The sequence below is a fragment of the Lithobates pipiens genome, unplaced genomic scaffold (assembly GCF_037356315.1).
Source record: "Lithobates pipiens isolate NorthernLeopardFrog02 unplaced genomic scaffold, aLitPip1_a1.2 Scaffold_61, whole genome shotgun sequence".
NCBI lineage: Eukaryota > Metazoa > Chordata > Amphibia > Anura > Ranidae > Lithobates > Lithobates pipiens.
Genome location: NW_027507883.1, coordinates 2283057 through 2305783, shown reverse-complemented (window position 1 = coordinate 2305783; position 22727 = coordinate 2283057). Strand labels below are relative to the sequence as shown.

The following is a 22727-nucleotide window of genomic DNA, read 5'->3' as shown; positions in this document are numbered from 1 at the left end:
TCTATACACGTGCCAGAGCCTACAGATAGGATCTGTATGCGTCGGAAAACCTGAACAGGCTCCAAGACAACCAACGAGCAGTGTGCTCTTCCTCCCTGTCGCCTAACGCTGATGTGAGCTGTTCCATACGGTAGATGTCGCAAACTCTTGCAAACCAGTGAGACACCAGTGGAGCGGCCTGCTGTTTCCACATGCTAGGTATACATGCCTTGGCCCCACTCAGAAGATGTTTTAAGAGAGATTTATGGTACTTCTTGCTCGAGAGTGGGGTCAGATTGAGGAAGATCGCAGCTGCGTTGTTCTGGAGATCAATAGCCGTGAGGTCAAAAATGATATTGAGAACCTGTCTCCAGAAATGGGCCAGTTGAGGGCATTCCCAGAAGATATGTAGTAACGTGCCGGCTTGTTCACCGCATCTCCAGCACAAAGGGCTGTGACCGGGAAACATAGCCGCCAGGACAGTGGGGGTCCTGTACCATCGGGTCAAAATTTTATAAGCTATTTCCTGGTATTTACTACATAGGGATGACTTGTGCGCAAAAAGAAGCACGCGGTTCTTCTGGTCTGGCGAGAGCCGGACATGCAGGTCTCGCTCCCATTTTTCCACGAACACCAGGTTACCCTGGGAGAGTTGGTCCAGTAGGATGCGATATGACAGGGAAAGAGACCCTCGGGTCGGTTCCTCTCCTGAGCATACCTCCTCAAACGATGTTAGGGGTCTGCGGAATTCGCCACTGTTTGGCAAAGATTTCAAGAAGTGGGAGAGTTGGGCAAGCTTCCACTGTCCCAGGGCCGTGGTTGCTAATGCCTCGTACATAGTGGAGACCGCTGTCCACGTCCTAGGGCCAAGAAAAGAAGAGGCCCGCACAAGGTCCCGGTCAGGGTCGAGGCGGAAAGACTTTTTTTTTTTTTTTGCAAATATAAGTTTATTCAAGAATTTTTCACACAAAAAAGGGTAGAGCCCCCAAACAAAAAAATAACAACATAGTCAGTGGAGGTCGCAGCCCCCAGAATGTGCAGCACATTAACAGAAATACGACTTCCAGCGTAGATAATAAATCATAAATAGTTAGTCAACTGTATCGTAAGCATCCCCACTGTCAATTCCGGCAGAAGGGGCCGAAAATATACTAGAGCCAGTCAATGTCTCAGCTACTAGACCCATAGGTCAGGATCATGGCCATAATAAGCAGTTAGCAGGTCGTATTAATACAAAAAGGAAAAAGGGGGCCAACAGATAGCGTACCCAAATGAGAGAAAAGAGAGGGGTTGAAGAGTACAGAACAGGAGAGAAGGGCGAAAGAGAAGGGGGGTGGAATAGAAGAGAAAAGCAGTGAGAAGGAAAGGGAAGGGGTGGAAGAGGGGGGGGGGGGGTAAGGGAAGGAAGGGAAGAGAAAGATTAGGGAAAGGGGAAGGGGAAGAGGAGTGGAGGAGATTCGGAGTTCCCAACAGTATCGTCTCTTACCGCCCAAGGAGGGCTCTGCCTTCTGGCGAATACACAAACATGTTCCAAAGGGACCAGGTCTTTTGGTAAATTTCCTGCCTATCCTGGGCAGTCATTATCAGATCTTCTAGTTTGTTAATGTCTTCCACCCGCCGTAGCCACATCGCCACGGAAGGAGGAGTTTGTTGCTTCCAGAGCAAAGGGATGCAAGATTTAGCCGCGTTGGTGAGATGGCGCAGTAATGACCGCGCATATCGCTTGGGGGGTATGTCTGACATATGTAGGAGGAAAAAGGCTGGGTCATGCGGAATTTGCCACTCCGTAAACTGTTGGGCAATGTTTCGGACTGCCGTCCAAAAGTCCAAGAGCCTGGGGCAGGACCAAAAAACATGTATAATCGTACCTCTATCCTCCCCGCAGCGCCAACAGTATTCAGATGCGTCAGGGAAGATAAGGTGGAGGCGACTAGGAGTCAGGTACCATCTCGTGAGGATTTTATAATTTAACTCCTGCGTCTTGGTGCATATGGAGGACTTCAGGGTGAACCGCAGAGTCCGCGCAACCTGCGCAGGCGTGAAGGTGCAACCCAAGTCCCTCTCCCATTTCGCGAGACTAGAGATACGGTGCGTTGGTGGCGGCGTATTAAGCTGTGTATACATCGCAGAGAGAAGTCGGGAAACAGGTTCCGTACCCGAAAAATATTCCTCAAACTCAGTCAACGGTCTAAAATAGGCCGCGGGGTTCGGGATGGACTGAAGAAAATGATGTAGGCGCACGGCGTCCCAAAAATTCAAACCATAAGGACCGCTGAGGTCCATAAGGTCCCTGATGGAAACCCAGCCGTCCCGACCTACAAACTGAGAGGCCCTAGTAAGGCCGGAGTCCCGTAAGCGACGAAACTGCATCGCCGGCAAACCCGGCGGGAAGCTAGGGTTGCCGAGAATAGGCATCTGCGGTGACGACCCGTCCGTCAGGGAGTGGTGGAATGCTGCTTTCTCACTCTGGTAGAGGGTGTTACCTATAAGCGGGTGGGCTTTCACTTCCCGTGGTAGTGCCGTCCTACACCAGAGAGCAGATCTCAACGGGACCGGGCACTGGTGCTGCTCTATCTGGGCCCACAATTTGATGGGGAGATTGCGAGCCCAATCAATCACCCTACTTAGGTGAGAGGCGTTATAATACTGCTTAATGTCTGGTAGCGCCACACCTCCATGTCGCTTAGGAAGGGATAGTTGGGAACGTGGTATCCGAGGCTGCCTCTGTGCCCAGACAAAGCGGGTAAACAGTGCCTGTACCTGTTTAAAATAAATAGAGGGAATTTTGATCGGTAGAGTCTGAAATAAATACAGGTATTTTGGCAGGATGCACATTTTTAGTAGATTACATCTACCGAACCAGGAATGCGTCCCTTTGTGCCATGAGTCCAGAAGCAGCCGCGTCCTAGCCAGCAAGGGGGGGAAATTGCGTGCATACAAGTCTGCCAGGTCCGGAGGAATGTAAGTGCCTAGGTACGTCAGGGCGGTCGTCGTCCACTTAAATTGAAAGCTAGATTGCAAAGCAGGGAGCAACCGTGGTGGTATCAGTATCCCCATGGCTTCCGATTTAGTGAAATTAATCTTAAGATTAGATAATCTCCCATAAACCTCAAACTCCTTGAGTAGGTTAGGCAAGGAAATAGCAGGGTTAGTTAAAGTAAAGAGCATATCGTCGGCGTAGGCCGATATTTTGTGTTGCACACCTCCCACGGCTACTCCCCGGATATCTGAGTTCAGTCGCACCGTAGCTAGAAAAGGTTCAAGCGTCAATGCGAACAGAAGAGGGGATAGCGGGCAGCCCTGGCGCGTCCCATTAGCTACCGGGAAAGGAGCGGACAGCGTCCCATTAACCTTAACTTGCGCCGTCGGTTTGGAATATACCCCGGATATACGTGCTATCATCCGGTCTCCCAGACCCACGTGCTTAAGCACAGCAAACATAAATGGCCAGTGTACGCGATCAAAAGCCTTTTCGGCATCAGTGTTCAACAGTACACATGGTAGCCCCTCTTTGCGTACCACGTGAATCAGGTTAAGCACCTTTGTGGTACCATCTCTGGCCTCACGGGAAGGTATAAATCCCACCTGATCTAAATGAATCAGACTTTGGAGATGACCCGCCAGCCTGGCAGCCAGGATCTTGGTGTAAATCTTCAAATCCACATTAAGGAGGGAGATAGGTCGGTAGCTACCGCAGGCTGTCGGGTCTTTCCCCTCCTTATGGATCACTGAGATGTGAGCGTTCAAGGAATCGTTGGCAAACTCTCCACCCTCCCCTATAGCATTAAACAGTGCCAACATGGGCTGCTCCAGTAGGTCTAGTAGGCGTTTATAATATTGCAATGTATACCCGTCTGGGCCCGGGGCCTTCCCTGGCTTCATCGTCCCGATAGCCTTATGAATTTCCGTCAAAGTAATGGGGGCCTCCAGCTCGGAAAGACTTTTCCGTCATGCCGGGTTCAAAGCGTGGGTGTCCAATAATAGGAGTCATGGGCGAAGGGAAACTGGGCACGCCCGTCAGGGTAAAATATCTGTCTAGCTCTTGTAACGTTGGCTCAATGAGTGGGTGTGCCCACGTCGCTCCCGACCAGCCCGGTCCACTCCAGGGCAAACCCTCAAGTGGAAATGGTACGGATTCACGCTCCAGACGAACCCACAGCTTATCCTTCAGGTGTCTGCACCAGTCAACTACTCTGTTCATGTGCACCGCCGTATATTACCATGCCGGATCTGGGAGGCCAATCCCTCCCTTGTCTTTTGGTCTGAGCAGTAATGTTCGGCTGAGTCTTGGAGGCCTGCCCTGCCATACGTATCGAATAAAGATGGAGCGCATGGCTTTAAAAAATGATTGGGGGATTTTTATCGGTAAGGCTTGTAATAGATACAAGAGTCTGGGCATTACATTCATTTTGAGCACATTGCATCTCCCAAACCAAGAGGTCGCCAACTTTGACCACCTCTCTAGATCTACGGCAAAATTTTTTAGAAGCGGCTGGAAATTCAATTGGAAAATCAGATGTGGGTCCGGGGGAACCAGCGACGGGAGGTTTGCCGAAGCTAGGTACTCGTCAATGGCCGCTGTGCCGGCCTGGAGGGCGTCTCCTGAGTCCCGGGGGTGCAAGTTATAAAGGGCTTCATAGAAAGATCGGAAACACTCCGCTATCTCCCGTGAATCATGAAGCTTGGCACCCGAAGGGGAGGTTATGGTTGGAATGAAGGACGCGTTGCGTTGGGCACGCAGGGAGTTCGCTAGGGACCTACTACACTTGACTCCATATTCATAATACGTCCTGCGGACCCACATGAGTCTGGTTCTAGCCTGAAAGAGAGAGAAATCTCTGATTTGTTCTCTAAGATCTCTCACCTCCACCTCCAGCGCAGCAGTCGGCTGGGATTTGTGTCGTTGTTCACACGCATGCAACTTGGCAATAAGTTTGGAGAGAGCCTCAGTTTTGGCCACTTTGAGTCTATGACCATGTTTAATAAGAATGCCCCTAATGTAGCATTTATGAGCCGCCCATAACATGAGGGGGTTGGAAACAGAATCACGGTTATGATCAAAGTAACTTTCTAATTCCCTAAGCAGGTCTGCGTGGGTCTCAGGGTCCTTCAGGAGAGACTCGTTCAGTCTCCACCAGGACTGACCACGCGACTCCTGTTGTAGCTTCAGCATCAAAGAAATCGGGGCATGGTCAGACAGGGCTATGTGGCCTATCTGAGCGTCTGTGACCGCCGGGATAGCATTGTGGGCGACTAAAAACATATCTATACGTGAGTAAGAACCACGAGCGGTGGAAAAGAACGTATAGTCCCTATCCTGTGGGTGAAGCGTACGCCACACATCGATCAGTCGGTGGGAGTGTAGCAGGTCTCTTATGTGTGAACGCGTTCTCGCAGAAATCGCAAAGGTGCCCGATGATGAGTCTCTGCGGGGGTCCAAGGTGAGGTTAAAGTCCCCCCCAATGATCAAAGTACCCTCCGAGAATGCAGCCAGGGCATCCAAGGATGCTTCTAAGGCCGGCAGCTGGTCCACATTCGGCATGTATAGGTTGGCAAGAGTAAAAGTTTGCGAGTGGAGAGTTCCCTTAATGAAGAGATATCTCCCTTCACTATCGGCTTGGACAGCTAACAGGCGCCACGGCAAGTTTTTAGCAAGAAGAACACACACTCCTCTCGATTTGGAAGTAGGGGACGTGCTGTGGTGGGCCAGGGGGAAGTGCTTACTATAAAGCCGTGGTATTTGGTCTGTCCTGAAATGGGTCTCCTGGAGGAAAACTATTTGGGGCTTCATCCGCCACAATTCTGTTAGGCAGCTGGACCTTTTTTCAGGTACATTCAGCCCTTTCACATTACAGGAAACCAGCTTCAGGGCCATGACGGCAGTGGTACCCGGCCGGCGGTCCCCACCAGAGTCAGTAGTAGATATAGAGTTCAAGCACAGAGGAAGAGGAGGAGAAAAAGGAAAAGCAGTAACGAAGCGGAGAAGGTCCGGAGTTAGTAGGGAGGAGGAGGGTAGGAGGGGTGGGGATAGATCGGGGAATTGCTAAAGCTCCTATCGGAGAGAACCTGCCGGTTAGGGCAGAGGGGCCTAGTGGGGGAAGAGGTAAGGCACTGCAGAGGGAGGAACTCGTCGGTGCAGTACCCCTCCAGCATCCCATGGTCCATGCAGTCGCAATCGGGCGTGCACGGAGCTTCTTTGGCATCTTAACTACGACATCAAACGCATTATAGAACATCACTGCAGCAGGTATCGGGCAGTTAACAACAGTAGAACAGTGCATAATTAGACCAACATATTAAACTTTTCAACACAGAGTATAGATAACTTTATACCACCCAGGCACCCACCCCTCCCCCCCCCCAGAAAAAAAAAAAGGGAAAAAAAGGGGGGGGGGGGGGAGAGGGGGAGGGAGCAGGAACGCCGCCCAGGGGCACCCGGGGGCACCACCAGGCAGTCCAAAAACACAAAGAGCGCCGAGACTAGGGCACCTGTAGATAAACAGTAACGAGAATGGTGAACAGTACCGCCAATAACTCAGGGCTTCGTCCAGGAAGCGCAGTGTCCAACTCTGTTCTTCCAATGTCCTTCCTCTCCCCTAGCTGGGGCGCTGGGAACAATGGCCCGTGGCATGGTAAACAACACAAAGCTGGATACTCCAGCCGTCTATGTTGGTAGAGAAAAAGAAAACAAAAAAAAAAGGGTATAACACAGGAATAACGGAAAATGACTGTACTCTCTCAGGGTTCACGATCTTGAGGGGCCTGCGATCTCTGATGTTGGGATCGACGGTGGCGTCTCACTCTCTGTTGCCTGGTTGAGGGGTTGTTCGTCGGGGCCACTGCTCCCTGGGGGACAACAGGAGCCAACCAGTCGGGGACCTGAACCGAGGGCAGGCCCAAAGCCTCCAGAAAGGACGGGACCTCCGAAGGGTGTCGTAGCGCAAGGGGCCTCCCATTTTTGCGCACTATAAGGTGAAACGGATGGCCCCACTTGTATGGAATCCTCCGTTCAGTTAGGTGTTCCAGAAGGGGTCGCAGACAGCGTCTCATCTGGAGGGTCTTGCGGGATACATCTGGCAGAAGGGTGACTTGGGCCCCGTCAAAATCAATGCTGCCTTTGCGCCATGCCGCTTGCAGGACATCCTCCCTAACTGAGTAATTGTGGAGACAGCATAAAACGTCACGTGGCCGGTTCTCTGTGGGGCTCCTGGGGCCCAGGGTCCTGTGGACTCTATCAATGGCTATTACTGTGTCAGCAGCGCGGTCCAGACAGGCGTTAAATATAGCTGTAACTGTGGCTTTGAGGTCTGCCTGGCCAGCGGCTTCGGGCAAGTCTCTGATCCTGATGTTGCGTCTGCGGTTGCGATTCTCAAGGTCATCCACTAGGAGTTGCAACTGTGTGACTCTTTCAGCAAGGGTATCATGTGCGGCTTGCAGGCCAGAAACATCAGTGGTCAGGGAGGTCACATCCGATGCCAGGGTGGTCACCCGCTCGTTCGTAGCCGACACGTCACGTTTGACCCCTGCGATTTCATGTCGCAAGGTCGTTTCAATCCTGGCTGCCATACAGCTAAAGTCTGCTTTAGTGGGAAGGTTTTGGAGTAAAGCTAGGATGGCCTTGTCCCCCAATAATGCCGGTGCTGGTGGCAGCGGTGGGTCCCCCTGTGTGTCTGAGGTAAGAGCAGCCTGGCCATTCGGTCCTGGGATGAGGCTTCCACTGCGGGAGGGTCTCTGGGACAGTTGGGAGTTGTGAGGGAACCAGGGTGGCAGGCCGCTATGGTCCGGGCTGTCAAGCGAGGCCATGGACAGTGAGCGGGGGAGACACGGGGACAAGTCACTAGGCGGGGAGAACGGGGGCATGTCGTGTCCCTGCATAGCAGTCTGCTCACCTTCCCTCTGTACCGCGTGTCCTGGAGCGCCGGAGGCCGCGGGCGCCATCTTGGCTGGATCCGGCGTGGAGGCCGGAGGCTGCAGCGGGACCAAGTACCTGTCCATGGCAGCATCGGCTGGCTGTGTTCCGCCGAAGCGCGGGGATGTCGGCGATGCCGAAATATGCGACCAGACTGTGGTAAAGGGGTGTGGAGTGGTCACGGACCGGGAGCTCCGGAAAAGAGCGTCCTCACTCCTTCATGCCTAGGTCACGCCCACCCTGGTTAGTGTCTTGATTGGGAGATCGCCTGGGAATACTGGATGCCGTAGGCTTCTTTTTATGTTGTTGGCTTTGACCTGTTTTTTTTAGCTTGTTTCCCAAGGTGACCATCTTGGCCTTTGTCAAGAGGCTTCAGAGTGCCCAAAGAGAGTGCCTACGGCCAAATCACCTATATAGTATCTTATATATAATAACTAAAAATATTATTTATTATTATAGATATAGATATATAGTATAGTGATTTGGCCGTAGGCACTCTCTTTGGGCACTCTGAAGCCTCTTGACAAAGGCCAAGATGGGTTGAGAGTGCCTGAAGAGATTGCCCATGGCCACATCACTCTGAAAGCACCCAATCTCATCTGATCTTGGAGGCTAAGAAGAGTCGGGCCTGGTTAGTACCTGGATGGGAGACCACCTGGGAATACCAGTTATTGTAGGCTTCTTTTTATGTTATTGGCGTTGATTCGTTTTTTTTTTTTTTGCTTGTTTCCCAAGGTGACCATCTTGGCATTTGACAAGAGGGTTGAGAGTGCCCAAAGAGATCACTTACAGCAGCATCACCCTGAAAGAGCCCTATCTCTTCTCTTCTCTGAGGCTAAGAAGGGTTGGGCCTAGTGGGTACCTGGATGGGAGATGGCGTTGGAATACCAGGTGCCGTATTCTTCTTTTTATGTTGTTGAAATTGACCTGTTTTTTTTCGCTTGTGTCTCAAGGTGACTATCTTGGCATTTGTCAAGAGGGTTGAGAATGCCCAAAGAGATTGCCTATGGGCACATAACCCTGAAAGCGCCCGATCTCCTCTGATCTCAGAAGGTAAACAGGGTTATGCCTTGCTAGTACCTGGATTGGAGACCACCTGGGAATACTAGGTGCTGTAGGCTTCCTTTTATGTTGTTGGCCTTGACCTGTTTTTTTTCCACTTGTTTCCCAAGGTGACCATCTTGGCTTTTGTCAAGAGGGTTGAAAGTGCCTGAAGAGATTGCCTACGGGCACATCACCCTGAAAGCACCCGATCTCGTTTGATGTTGGAGCCTAAGAAGAGTCGGGCCTTGTTAGTACCTGGATGGGAAACCGCCTGGCAATACCAGGTGTCGTAGACTTCTTTTTATGTTGTTGGCGTTGACCTGTTTTTTTTTCGCTTGTTTCCCAAAGTGACCATCTTGGTGTTTGTCAAGAGGGTTGAGAGTGCCTGAAGAGTTTGCCTATGGCCACATCACTCTGAAAGCACCCAATCTCGTCTGATCTTGGAGGCTAAGAAGAGTCGGGCCTGGTTAGTACCTGGATGGGAGACCACCAGGGAATACCAGTTATTGTAGGCTTCTTTTTATGTTGTTGGCGTTGATTCGTTTTTTCTTTTTTGCTTGTTTCCCAAGGTGACCATCTTGGCATTTGTCAAGAGGGTTGAGAGTGCCCAAAGAGATCGCTTACAGCAGCATCACCCTGAAAGAGCCCTATCTCTTCTCTTCTCTGAGGCTAAGAAGGGTTGGGCCTAGTTAGTACCTGGATGGGAGATGGCGTTGGAATACCAGGTGCCGTATTCTTCTTTTTATGTTGTTGACATTGACCTGTTTTTTATCGCTTGTATCTCAAGGTGACTATCTTGGCATTTGTCAAGAGGGTTGAGAATGCCCAAAGAGATTGCCTATGGGCACATAACCCTGAAAGCACCCGATCTCCTCTGATCTCAGAAGCTAAACAGGGTTGGGCCTTGCTAGTACCTGGATTGGAGACCACCTGGGAATACTAGGTGCTGTAGGCTTCTTTTTATGTTGTTGGCCTTGACCTGTTTTTTTTTTCACTTGTTTCCCAAGGTGATCATCTTGGCGTATGTCAAGAGGGTTGAGAGTGCCCGAAGAGATTACCTAAGGCCCCATCACCCTGAAAGCACCCAATCTCGTCTGATCTCGGATGCTAAACAGTACGCTAAACAGTACCTGGATGGGAGACTGCCTGGGAATACCAGGTGCCATAGGCTTCTTTTTTTTATTTTTTTTATTTAGTAGTATGCAACATACAATGCAAAGGCAACTTCACAGAATGTGTGATACAAATAGTTACAAACAAACGATCATATTGCATGGATATCAGAGCCAATGGTAAGAAGTCAGAGGAGAATAGCATGTGTACAGCTTTGCGGTCATATCAAGATGAGATTAAAGCTCCATCTCGTTGGGATCCTCTACCACTTAAAATATTATTGATACTAGCCCTGCTATCCTCGAAGAGTTTAGATATCCATAGATAGGGGAAGAGTATTGTGTAGTAGTCAAATGGGGTCGGAACATACCATTTTCTTTTCCCTTTTTTGAGTTAAGAAGGGAAATAGTAGAACTGAAAGGAGGGAGAAGGGGAAAGAGAAGATTGGGGAAGGAAATGGCAGAAAAGGAAAAGAAGGGGTAAGGGGGTGTCGTGGGTAGAGTGGATAGGATGGGGTCCCCTCCCAGGGAGCAAGAGACACCCTCGGCTCACCAGCTCATCAGCTGTCCAACGTTTGGAACAGCGATCTCCAACGATCACCATGAGCTTACTATGTCTCGCGGAGGTATTCTTCCGAAAAGCGAAAACTGGGTCCAGTAGAACCATCTGTTCCTATGCTCCTCCGTTTTATCCCTCATTGTGGCAGTCAGGTCTTCCATTCGTTCAATATCATTTACCCTTGCGAACCACTGGGTCACCATTGGAGCAGATTGCTCTTTCCACTGACTTGGGATACAGGCCCTAGCTGCATTGAGGAGATGTTTAAGTAAGGACTTATGATAACGCTTTCTCGACATAGGAGTTAGATTGAGAAGAACTGCTGTGGGATCATTGGCTAAGGAAATGTCTGTGAACTTGTGGATGAGTCTCAGGACAGGCTGCCAGAATGTTTGTAATTTAGGGCATTCCCAGAAAATGTGGAGAATGGTGCCCGCCTGTTGCCCACAGCGACAGCAGCGGTCAGATTGACCGGGGAATATTTTGGCCAACACCACCGGTGTACGATACCAGCGTGTGATCAGCTTATATGAGATCTCCTGATATTTACTGCAGAGTGACGACTTATAGGCGAAAAAGAGTATTCTGTCCTTCTGTGGTTTGGAGAATGTAGTTTGTAAGTCCCTTTTCCATTTAGCTAGGAAGGGTGGATCCGTGGAGGATTGTGCGTCTGTCAGGATTTGGTAGGACCTAGAGAGGAAACCACGAACTGGGCCATCATCCAGGCAAAGTTCCTCGAAGGGGTGGAATTGTCTAGAGAAGAACGAATGGTTAGGTAGTGATCCGAGGAAATGGATTAGCTGTCTAGCTCTCCAGCTATCCAATGCAACAGGTACTTGCTCTAGCAGTATGGTCCCCATGGGAATCAAGCCCGTGGGTCCAAGAAATAGGGCTGCTCTCAGAAGCCCTTTCGGGGGGCTTGCCTGGTAAAGGCCTGGTCAGACAGGCCCGGAGGGAATCTAGGATGTCCAATAATTGGGGTCATAGGAGAAGGAAAGTTAGTCAGGTGGGAAAGGTGAAAAAAACTATCCATCTCGGCGAGCGAGGGGCCAATTAACGGGTGAGTAGTCACACAGGGCTCCAATGGCCTCCCCGCCCAAGGCAGACCAGTCAGTGGAACCCGCACCATCTCCTGCTCTAGCTTGACCCTTAGCTTCAGTTCCCCATGCCGGTGTCTTATCACATATGGTCCCCCATCGGATAGTGTCCGCTGTGTGCTGCGCATGCGCAGTACACAGCAACACAGATTCCGAAAATTGCCGAGCATGAACGGCGCCTGCGCACTGAGTCCAGGTTCTATCCCCACTATCCAAGTGGACATAGAGTAAGAATATAAAAGAGCCAAGCGCAGTGAGGCCGAGCCCGAAGCGTGGCGAGCGAAGCTCGCCTGCGAGGGGCCCTCTAATATTCACAACCCTATGTCCGCTTGGATGGTGGGGCTACCGTTCGGCTTCAGAGATTTTCCGAAGCTTCGTCTGCTCCGTACTGGGCATGCGCAGTACGGCGCAGACACTATATCATGGCCGGACAGTATATGGCAGAACACCAGCACCAGTCAACCACCGGTGTCATGTGCGTCGCTGTGTAATATAGAGCAGGGTCCGGGAAGCCAATACCTCCCCGCAATTTCGGTCGCAACAGCATTGCCCTACCAATACGCATATGTTTTCCGCGCCAGAGGAACTTGATAAAGATTGAGCGAACCGCATGAAAGAAAGTCTGGGGTATCTTGATAGGTAAGGCTTGTAGTAGATACAGATGTCGTGGCATTGCGTTCATATTACAGCGTCCGAACCATGACAGAGCTAGTGGGTCCCATCTCTTAGGGTCTGCTGTAAGCCCATAGGCTTCTTTTTATGTTGTTGGCTTTGACCTGTTTTTTTTGCTTGTTTCTCAAGGCGACCATCTTGGCGTTTGTCAAGAGGGTTGGGCGTGTCTTGAAGAGAATGCTTACAGCCACATCAACCTGAAAGCACCCGATCTTGTCTGATTTCAGAGGCTAAGCAGCGTCAGGCCTGGTTTGTACCTGGATGGGAGACTGCATGGGAAGACCAAGTGCCATAGAAGGATCTGGTCTGGTTAGTGTCTTGATTGGGAGATCGCCTGGGAATACTGGATGCCGTAGGCTTCTTTTTATGTTGTTGGCTTTGACCTGTTTTTTTTAACTTGTTTCCCAAGGTGACCATCTTGGCCTTTGTCAAGAGGCTTCAGAGTGCCCAAAGAGAGTGCCTACGGCCAAATCACCCTGAAAGAGCCCAATCTCATCTGATCTCTGAGGCTAAGCAGCGATGGGCCTGGTTAGTACCTGGATGGGAGACAGCTTGGGAATACCAGGTGCCGTAGGCTTCTCATTATGTTGTCGGCGTTGACCTGTTTTATTTTCCCTTGTTTCCCAAGGTGACCATCTTGGCATGTGTCCAGAGGGTTGAGAGTGCACAAAGAAATTGCCTACGAGCACAACACCCTGAAAGCGCCCAATCTCGTTTGGTCTCAGAGGCTAAGCAGGGTTGGGCCTGGTTTGTACCTGGATGGGAGACCGCCTGGGTTTTCCAGATGCCGCAGGCTTATTTTTATGTTGTTGGTGTTGACCTGTTTTTTTCGCTTGTTTCCCAAAGTGATCATCTTGGCATTTGTCAAGAGGGTTGAGAGTGCCTAAAGAGATCGCTTACAGCCGCATCACCCTGAAAGCACCCTATCTCTTCTGATCTCAGAGGCTAAGAAGGGTTGGGCCTAGTTAGTACTTGAATGGGAGACGGCCTTGGAATACTAGGTGCCGTAGTCTTCTTTCTATGTTGTTGGCGTTGACCTGTTTTTTTTCGCTTGTTTCCCAGGGTGACTATCTTGGCATTTTTCAAGAGGGATGAGAGTGCCCAAAGAGATTGCCTATGGGCACATCACCCTGAAAGCGCCCAATCTCCGCTGATCTCAGAGGCTAGAAAGGGTCGCGCCTTGTTAATACCTGGATGGGAGACCGTCTGGAAATACTAGGTGCGGTAGGCTTCTTTTTATGTTGTTGGCGTTGACTTGTTTTTTTTTGTTTGTTTCCCAAGGTGACCATCTTGGCGTTTGTCAAGAGGGTTGAGCATGCCTGAAAAAATCTACTATGGCTGCATCACCCTGAAAGAGCCAAATCTCATTTGATCTCAGAGGCTAAGCAGGGTTGGGACTTGGTTAGTACCTGGATGGGAGAACGCCTGGGATTTTTCGATGCCATAGGCTTTTTTTAAGTTGTTGGCATTGACTTATTTTTTTTTGTTTTGTTTTATTCTTTTATTAAGTATAAGTAGAACAACATAAATATAACAGTCAACCATACAGCATGACCCAGGGTCACAATTACATGGTAACAAAAAATAGGCAGCCAGATAACTCTGGGTTCTCAGAGGGGAGTCCTAGAGTTTCATGCAGAAAAGAGAGAAACCCCACCTCGGACATGTAGTACAGTATAACTAATGCAGCCCTGTTCGGACAAATGTAATCATGGAGAGCAACTGGGACCACAGCGAGCCAGCTTATCATGACCTATGTGAACCAGAGTAAAATATGAGCCGGTCGTGTCCAGAACCCTGGGGCTCTTCTGGGTCCCAAAGGCTAGTAAGGAGACAAGGCATAGTCAAAAGGGAGGACGGGGGAAGAAGAGAGTGCAAAGACGGAGAGAGAGGAGGGGGGGGATGGGGGGGGGGGAAAATAGAAAAATAAAGACAAAAAGGGAGGGGGGGGGATGCCACCCAGGGCAGACATGGCCTACGTAGGTAAACGTTAGATGTTCAGTCTTTTTCTGGGACAGGGGCGCTGCTCACCTCCCGAATGTAGTCTCAAGTACCAGAAAAATACCTCCAGGGCCTCCATGTAACACTAAATGCCTCTTCAGTGTTGTGAAGGGTGGCGGTCAATTCTTCCATCCGGAGAATATGATTGACTTTGGAATACCACAGCACCTTGGATGGGGGGCTGAGGCTGCCTCCACAGTGTGGGAATGCAGGCCCGGGCGGCATTCAGTAGTTGCATCGGGAGTGTTTTTTTGTATTTTCGAACAGGCTGTTCGGTCAAGTGTAGAAGGCACGCTGCTGGGTTGTCTGCGATATCTACATTTCTGAGAGTTTTTATCGTCTCGGTCACCTCCACCCAAAAGTTCCTCAAGGCCGGGCATGCCCAGAAAATGTGTCCCATGGTCCCCGTATCTGAATTGCACCTCCAACAAACATCCGGGATCGATCTATTCATTTTATTCAGAAGGTATGGGACTCTATACCAGCGTGAGACTATCTTGTATCCTGATTCTTGATATTGGTTTGCGATGGAAGCTTTATGTACTAATGTCAGGATCTTTCCTATCTGTTGTGGGGTAAATGTGATGCCAAAGTCCCTCTCCCATTTGTGGATAAATGGTGGGGGTCGACTCCTCCTCCTGACTACTTAATAGGTTGTACAGGAGGGAGAGGGTGTGTCGCACAGGTTCCTTTTTGTGACAGATGGATTCATAGGGCGTCAGGTCTCTAGGAGTGTAGGGGGCCCTTTGTATGGCCAGAAGAAAGTGATGAAGTTGATAAGCACTAAACAAGTCAAGCAGAGGGTCATAAAGCTTGGCGACAGTTTGCGTGGTCGGGAGCCCTCCCGAGGGCCACACCTCTCCCAGACGCTGTTTCCCCACCACTGTCAACTGTCGCAGTTTCTTGTTGGTAAATCCCGGTGGGAAGTCTGGATTACCTATAACCGGAGTCATTGGTGACGGCAGGGGAGCAATGTGTGTGCAGCGTAACAACCTCCGCACAACAGCCAACATAGCTCCCACTACGGGGTGACCTCTGAGGTCTTTTGGTAGGGAGGACAGGAGCCACGGGGAGGTCAATAGGGGAATGGATCCATCCTCAATCTCCATCTCCACCCACTGCTTGTGTGGGCCATTACAATGCCAATCAACGACTCTCGCTAGCAGAGTCACTCTGTAGTTTTGTCTCAGATCTGGGAGACCCAGACCCCCCTTGTCCTTTGGTCTGGCAAGCAATTGCAAACGGGCTCTGGGCGGTTTGCGCGGCCAAATAAAGTCCCGGAGCAGCACCTGCAGTTGTCTGAAAAAAATTGGGGGTAACCGGATCGGTAATGTCTGGAACAAGTATAAAATCCGCGGGAGGGCCGTCATTTTGAATGCATTACAGCGCCTGAACCAGGTCAGTGTTAAAGCATGCCAGTTTCCCAAATCAGATTTCAGTCTATTCAGGAGAGGGACAAAATTAAGCGGGTACAATTGCGCCAAATCCGCTGCGATGTCAACGCCCAGGTAACGTATAGATTTTTCAGCTCAGTAGAATGGAAAAGCGGAGCGTAGCCTCTTGGCCTCACCATCCGGGACCGATATATTCAATACAGACAAAGGTGCAATTGATTTTATAGTTTGATAGGCTGCCGTATCGCTGGAGAGTCGCGAGTATATTGGGAAGCGATATGTGTGGATTGAAGACGAAAGAAATTAGATCGTCAGCGTACGCCGCAATTTTGTGGTGTGCCGAGGGTTTGGATATGCCAGTAATATTCGGGTCATTCCGAACGTGACACATAAGTGGTTCCAGTGTCAGAATAAAAATTAGGGGAGACAGAGGGCACCCCTGCCTCGTCCCATTAGTGATGGGGAAAGAGTCCGAGCACTCTGAAAGCACCCAATCTCGTCTGATCTTGGAGGCTAAGAAGAGTCAGGCCTGGTTAGTACCTGGATGGGAGACCACCTGGGAATACCAGTTATTGTAGGCTTCTTTTTATGTTGTTGGCCTTGATTCGTTTTTGTTTTTTTTTCGCTTGTTTCCCAAGGTGACCATCTGGGCATTTGTCAAGAGGGTTGAGAGTGCCCAAAGAGATTGCCTATGGGCACATAAGCCTGAAAGCGCCCGATCTCCTCTGATCTCAGAGGCTAAACAGGGTCGGGCCTTGCTAGTACCTGGATTGGAGACCAACTGGGAATACTAGGTGCTGGAGGCTTATTTTTATGTTGTTGGCGTTGACTTGTTTTTTTTTTTTTTTGTTTACCAAGGTGACCATCTTGGTGTTTGTCAAGAGGGTTGAGAGTGCTTGAAGAGCTCGCCTATGGCCACATAACCCTGAAAGCACCAGATCTCGTCTGATCTCAGAGACTAAACAGGGTCGGGCCTTGTTAATACCTGGATGGGAGACCACCTGGGAATACTAGGTGCTGTAGACTTCTTCTCATGTTGTTGGCATTGACTTGATTTTTTTGTTTGTTTCCCAAGGTGACCATATTGGCGTTAGTCAAGGTTGAGAGTGCCTGAAGAAATCTCCTACGGCCACACCACCCTGAAAGAGCCCAATCTCATCTGATCTCAGAGGCTAAGCAGGGTTGGGACCAGTTTAGTACCTGGATGGGAGACCGCCTGGGATTTCCAGATGCCGTAGGCTTCTTTTTATGTTGTGGCCATTGACCTATTTTTTTCTGCTTGTTTCCAAGGTGACCATCTTGGTGTTTGTCAAGAGAGTTGAGAGTGCCTGAAGATATTGGCTACGGCCACATCACCCTGAATCTGTTCCATCTCATGTGATCTTGGAGGCTAAGCAGGGTCCGGCCTGGTTAATGCCTGGATGGGAGACCGCCTGGGAATACTAGGTGTCGTAGGCTTCTTTTTTTTTCAAATATAATTTTTTCTCCAAATAGGGGAAGACGGTCCCCCGAGTACATAATGCAACAGAGAAATACAGAGCAAAAAGCAGCTGAACAATACTTGATACAGGTATATTCGCAACTGTGAGTCTGCCTTCCATCAATCACAATGATTCGAGGCACGGATAAAGTACTGTACCAAGATCCAGGGTCACACAAACCCCAGGTCCCTCCGGCATAATCCATCCAGAGGGGGGTGTGGGGCCGTCATTCCCAATTTTCCACTCTTTCCAAAAGAGAGAGGGGGTGGAGGGGGTGAGAGATAGGGGAGGAAGGCCGAAAAGAGAAGGGTTGAAACATCAGAAAAGGAGAAGAGGGGACGAGACACGATGGCAGCCACTGTCCAAGGGGCCAGTCAAGGAAAGCTCAGAGCACTAAGGCGATAGCAGGCGACATCCTTCCAGCGAGAATATAAAGGTATTCCAGATGTCTCAGGTTTGTTTAAAAAATTCTTGTTTACCTTGTGATGTGAGGATCAAGTCCTCCATTTTTTTTAATGTCCTCTATTTTCCTAAGCCAGTGAGTAATGAAAGGGGGGAACATTTTTTCCAATAGAGAGGGATGCAGGATTTCGCCGCATTTATCACATGCCGTAAAATAGATTTTTTTGTACTTCTTAATGGGAATCTGTGAATGGTGCAAGAGAAAGAATGCAGCCTCTTCCTGGATGGAGAAGTCTGTGAATTTTTGTGTCATGCATCGGATCTCTGTGCAGAAGTCCACCAAACTGAGGCAGGACCAAAAAATGTGCAGCAACGTGCTCTCTTCTTCTCCACACCTCCAGCATATGTTCGAGGAAGAGGGGAAACATTTCTGCAGCTTTGATGGTGTCAAATACCACCTGGTGAGAAGTTTAAAATTCGTCTCCTGTATCTTCGTGCACAGCGACATTTTGAGAGCCAAAGTGATAATGCGTTGTCTCTGTGCTGGGGAAAATTAGCAATTAAGGTCCTTTTCCCAGTTGGCCAGACAGGTTAAGTGTGGGTAATCTGTTTGAGAGAGAATGTGGGCCAAAGGGCCTTCGCTCCTGCATAGAGTCTCAAACTCCGTCTGAGGGCGGGCGAACGTTTGAGGATTGGGGATGGAATGGAGAAAATGATGTCGTTGCGCCGCTCTCCAAAAAGGCAGTTGGAAAAGCCCTGTCGGATCTGTTAGGGTTGAGAAAGAAGGCCATTTTCCATCAATGATGAATTTAGACGCATTGACTAGGTTGGAATTTCTAAGTGGGTCCCCAGTTCAAAGGTTGGATGGCCACGTATAGGGAATAGGGGGGAAGTCAAAGACGTGAGTGTGTTTTGGGTAGCGATCAGGTGACTGACTTTCAACTAAGCCCCTATAGTGAGATGTGACATAAATTCTGTGGGTAAATACTTATAGCACCACATGGCGCTTCTTAGCGGAATTCGGGAGTGAGCTTAGAAAGTTTGTTTCGATTCCAGTCCAATACACGCCCCAGATGGGAGGCCAGGTAGTAGCGTCGCAAGTTAGGGAGAACCAACCCTCCCTGTTGTTTAGACAATGTCAGCTGTGACCGCTTAAGTCTGGGATTTTTGTGGGCCCAGCTAAATTGAGTGAGCAAGGATTGAGCTTGCTTAAAAAACAGGACTGGAATCTGGATCGGGAGAGCTTGGAAAAGATAAGTAAATTTAGGGAGTATGTTCATTTTAATGAGATTGCATCTGCTGAACCAGGAATGGAGGCCAGAATGCCACCCGTGAAGCAAACTGCGGATCTTAGTGACAAGGGGTGGGGCGAAGTTCAACATAAACGTACGCGCGATGTCCGGTGGAATGTAAGTACGTGAGTATATCTTACTTATCCATGCCAGCATCCGTTCACTCAGACCTATATGGCGAAGGACCGAGAACATTAATGTCCATTTGACCCGATCAAAAGCCTTCTCGGCATCAGTACTCATGAAAAGACAAGGGGTCCCAGATGACTTTGCTTTACGGATCAGGGTAAGCACCTTAGTGGTGTTGTCCCTATCTTCCCTGGTGGGAATAAAACCTAACTGGTCAATATGTATAAGGGACTACAAGTGATGTGCCAATCACGTGGCGAGGAGTTAGAGAATAGTTTTAGGACCGAATTTTGGAGGGAAATGGGTCTGTAGCTCCCACATAGGCCCGGGTCTTTGCCCTCCTTAGGTATCAACGAGATGTGGGCTCTAAGGGTATCCTCAGGAAAATCCCCATTCGAGCTCAGAGTATTAAATAAATTCACCAAGCGCAGGCCGAGAATAGGGAGGAAGGTCTTAAAGTATTGTGCGGTATATCCGTCAGGGCCCGGAGCCTTACCCACCTTCGGAGGTCCCACGGCCGTCTGGACTTCTTCCAGTGTGATCGGGTCCTCCAAGTACTCCCGTGATTCCGATGAGAGGGTTGGTAGACCAGAACCGGTTACATATCTGTCTATATTGTCCTGTCCAGACCCTGAATCGGGCAGGTTGTAGAGATCAGAGTAACATTTTTCAAAGACTTCGACTATTTGGGTTGGGGTAGAGGCCCTCTGGCCATTCTCATCTATCAACTGTGGTATGTAAGAGCCAGATTTCAACTCCTTTACCGACCTGGCTAAGATTTTTCTGCATTTGTACAGTACAGTACAGGAAGGGTATACTAAAACAGCACAATTATGCTATAGCGCTTACCAGATGTACACTGGGTTTAACGCGCTGTCCTACTTGGGTAATTGGGTAGACAGGTTGGAGAGGGAGCCCCCGAATCCTAGTCCCCCCAGTCCCGGCAGTGGTAAATGTCACGTCTGATACCGGTATGCAAATAAAAGACAATCAGTAACATCAAAGAAACAAAAAACAATAGTATAACCAAAACAGAGGTAGAGCATATAACTGTTAGCACTGAGGGGTCTCCTCGGCTCGCCCTAAACGTAGGCATGCACGAGGGAGTCCGTCACAACAGAAAAGGCATCACAGAATGGGATCCACCACCCCCCGTCCCATACCCCTAAAGTACATGCAGTCCCCGAACAAATGCATTTCTCCCTTTGGCAGATTGTCCTCTCCTTACCCCCTCTCCCCCGTCCACGCCCCGGGGGGAAAAGGGGCAGGGAAGGGGGGAAAGGGGGAGTGGAAGGGGGGAAATGGGGAGTGGAAGGGGGAAAGAGGGAGGGAAAGGAGGGAAGGGAAGGATGGGAAGGGGGGGAAGGGAGGGGGGAAACAGGGGAGAGGGGACAAACATGCAGAAATGTCAAGTCCTTTAGCGCACTCCCACCAGCAAACACCCGGACCCCATAAATTTCAACTCCTCCCCTCCATGGTCACCACATCAAGATGAAAGAGAAGCAGCCCTGGTCGGTGCATGGAAAATCCGGCAGGCAAGGGGCTGGGGCCACCATCCCTCCATCCAATGGGAGACTTCACCCGAGCAGCAGTCCTGGGGCCCGCCAATTAGTGTCTCTCCTGCATCGCCATCGGGGGCTGTGTAGAGCATCCAGAGGGAGGCTGGGACTGCCCAAACAGTAAGGGGTAAATCCTCCAGGGGGGTCCAGAGTCACCCTGGAGGGAAGCAGTGTCTCGTACCAATAGGCTCAATAAATAAGTCATCCAGGGTCCCCGAAAGCTGCAGAAGGCAATGTCGGCAAAGAGTAGGTGGGAGCCAGAGGGGGGGACAAGGGGCGCATCCAGGGGGAGGGGACACATATGCGGGAATGTCAAGCCCTTCCAGTACAGCGCATTAGGTATCACTCAGACCCCCCAAAGTGCAAATCCCCCATCTAAGGTCAAGACTCCAGAAGGGAAGATGAGCCGCCCTGGTCTGTATATGAAAGAACCTGCTGCCAAGGGGTTGGGGCCATCATCCCTTCCTCCAATGGGAGATGCCACCGGCATGACAGCCCCGTGTCCTGTCAAGTGGTGCCCCTCTGACAATGTCGTTGTGGTATATGTGGAGCATCCAGGGAGAGGCAGGGACTACCCAAACAGTGAGGGGTAAAGCCTCCAAGGGGGACCGGTGTCAGACAGGAGGATAGCGGTGTCTTGTACAAGTTGGTTAATTAGACAAGTCATCCAGTGTGTTTCTGTGAGCAGCGGAAAGAAAGGTCGGTAAGGATTATGAATGGGTGGGGGCCAGGGAGTGCATAAAACTGCCACCAGATGACCGGGGCAGAGAGGGCAAGGGGATGAAAGTCAGATCTGGTAGGTGGGGGCGGGGGTGAGGAGTGTCCCTCATATTACTCGCGTTGGCCATACCTTGAAGCTGAGCGCTCTGCATACCCAGGACGTTCTTCTGTATAATCTAGCCTATCTGTACACATTAGTCGGTCCTCTGTATACAGAGAGGAGAGAGGCTTGGGTATACAGAGAGCTAATGTATAAAGAGCAGCTAGTGTATACAAAAGACATCCAAGGTTATACAGAGAGACTCGTGTATGCAGAAGACCGGCTAGTTTATACAGAGAGGCAAAGTGTACAAAACACAGGCTAGATTATACAGAAGAACGTCCTGGGTATGCAGAGATGGAGGCTAGGGTATACAGAGAGAGAGACTGTGTTACACAGAGAGGCAGGAGTATGCAGACTTGCTAGTGTATACAGATTTACTAGTGTATACAGTAGACCGGCTAGTTTATACAGAGAGGCTAATGTGTACAAAAGACATGCTAGTTTATACAGATAGGCTAGATTATACAAAAGAACGTCCTGGGTATGCAGAGATGAAGGCTAGGGTATACAGAGAGAGAGTGAGGCTGGGTTACACAGAGAGGCAGGAGTATGCAGACTTGCTAGGGTATACAGAGAGAGAGGCTAGAGTATGCATACTTGCTAGTGTATACAGGCGGACTAGTGTATACAGAAGACCCATTAGTTTATACAGAGAGGCAAATGTGTACAAAAGACAGGCTAGTGTATACAAATAGGCTAGATTATAGAGAAGAACGTCCTGGGTATGCAGAGATGGATGGCTAGTGTATACAGATAGGTTAGATTATACAGAAGAACGTCCTGGGTATGCAGAGATGGAGGCTAAGGTATACAGAGAGAGACGCTAGAGTACGCATACTTGCTAGTGTATACAGATGGACTAGTGTATACAGAGGATCGGCTAGTTTATACAGAGAGGCTAATGTGTACAAAAGACAGGCTAGTGGTATACAAATAGGCTAGATTATAGAGAAGAACGTCCTGGGTATGCAGAGAGAGAAGTTGGGTTACAAAGAGAGGCTAGTGTATGCAGACTTGCTAGTGTATACCGGTGGACTAGTGTATACAGAGAGGCTTGGGTCTACAGAGAGCTAATGTATAAAGAGATGCTAGTGTATATCGACGGACTAGTGTATACAGAGGACCGGCTAGTTTATACAGAGAGGTTAATGTGTACAAAAGACAGGCTAGTTTATACAGATAGGCTAGATTATACAGAAGAAGGTCCTGGTTTATGCAAGAGATGGAGGCTAGGGTATGCAGAGGGAGAGGCTTGGTTACACAGACTTGCTAGT

The 22727-nt window shown here is 49.8% G+C and overlaps 7 pseudogenes; all 7 read left to right on the top strand.

Moving 5' to 3' along the window:
* The first annotated feature begins 8449 nt into the window (after positions 1–8449).
* On the top strand, positions 8450–8568 carry LOC143958326 (5S ribosomal RNA; annotated as a pseudogene).
* Positions 8569–8890: 322 nt separating this feature from the next.
* On the top strand, positions 8891–9009 carry LOC143958700 (5S ribosomal RNA; annotated as a pseudogene).
* A 319-nt stretch (positions 9010–9328) lies between these two features.
* Positions 9329–9447, top strand: LOC143958318 (5S ribosomal RNA; annotated as a pseudogene).
* Positions 9448–9768: 321 nt separating this feature from the next.
* Positions 9769–9887, top strand: LOC143958474 (5S ribosomal RNA; annotated as a pseudogene).
* A 2943-nt stretch (positions 9888–12830) lies between these two features.
* LOC143958472 (5S ribosomal RNA) lies at positions 12831–12949 on the top strand (annotated as a pseudogene).
* A 3725-nt stretch (positions 12950–16674) lies between these two features.
* LOC143958580 (5S ribosomal RNA) lies at positions 16675–16793 on the top strand (annotated as a pseudogene).
* A 95-nt stretch (positions 16794–16888) lies between these two features.
* LOC143958626 (5S ribosomal RNA) lies at positions 16889–17008 on the top strand (annotated as a pseudogene).
* Positions 17009–22727: the final 5719 nt, after the last annotated feature.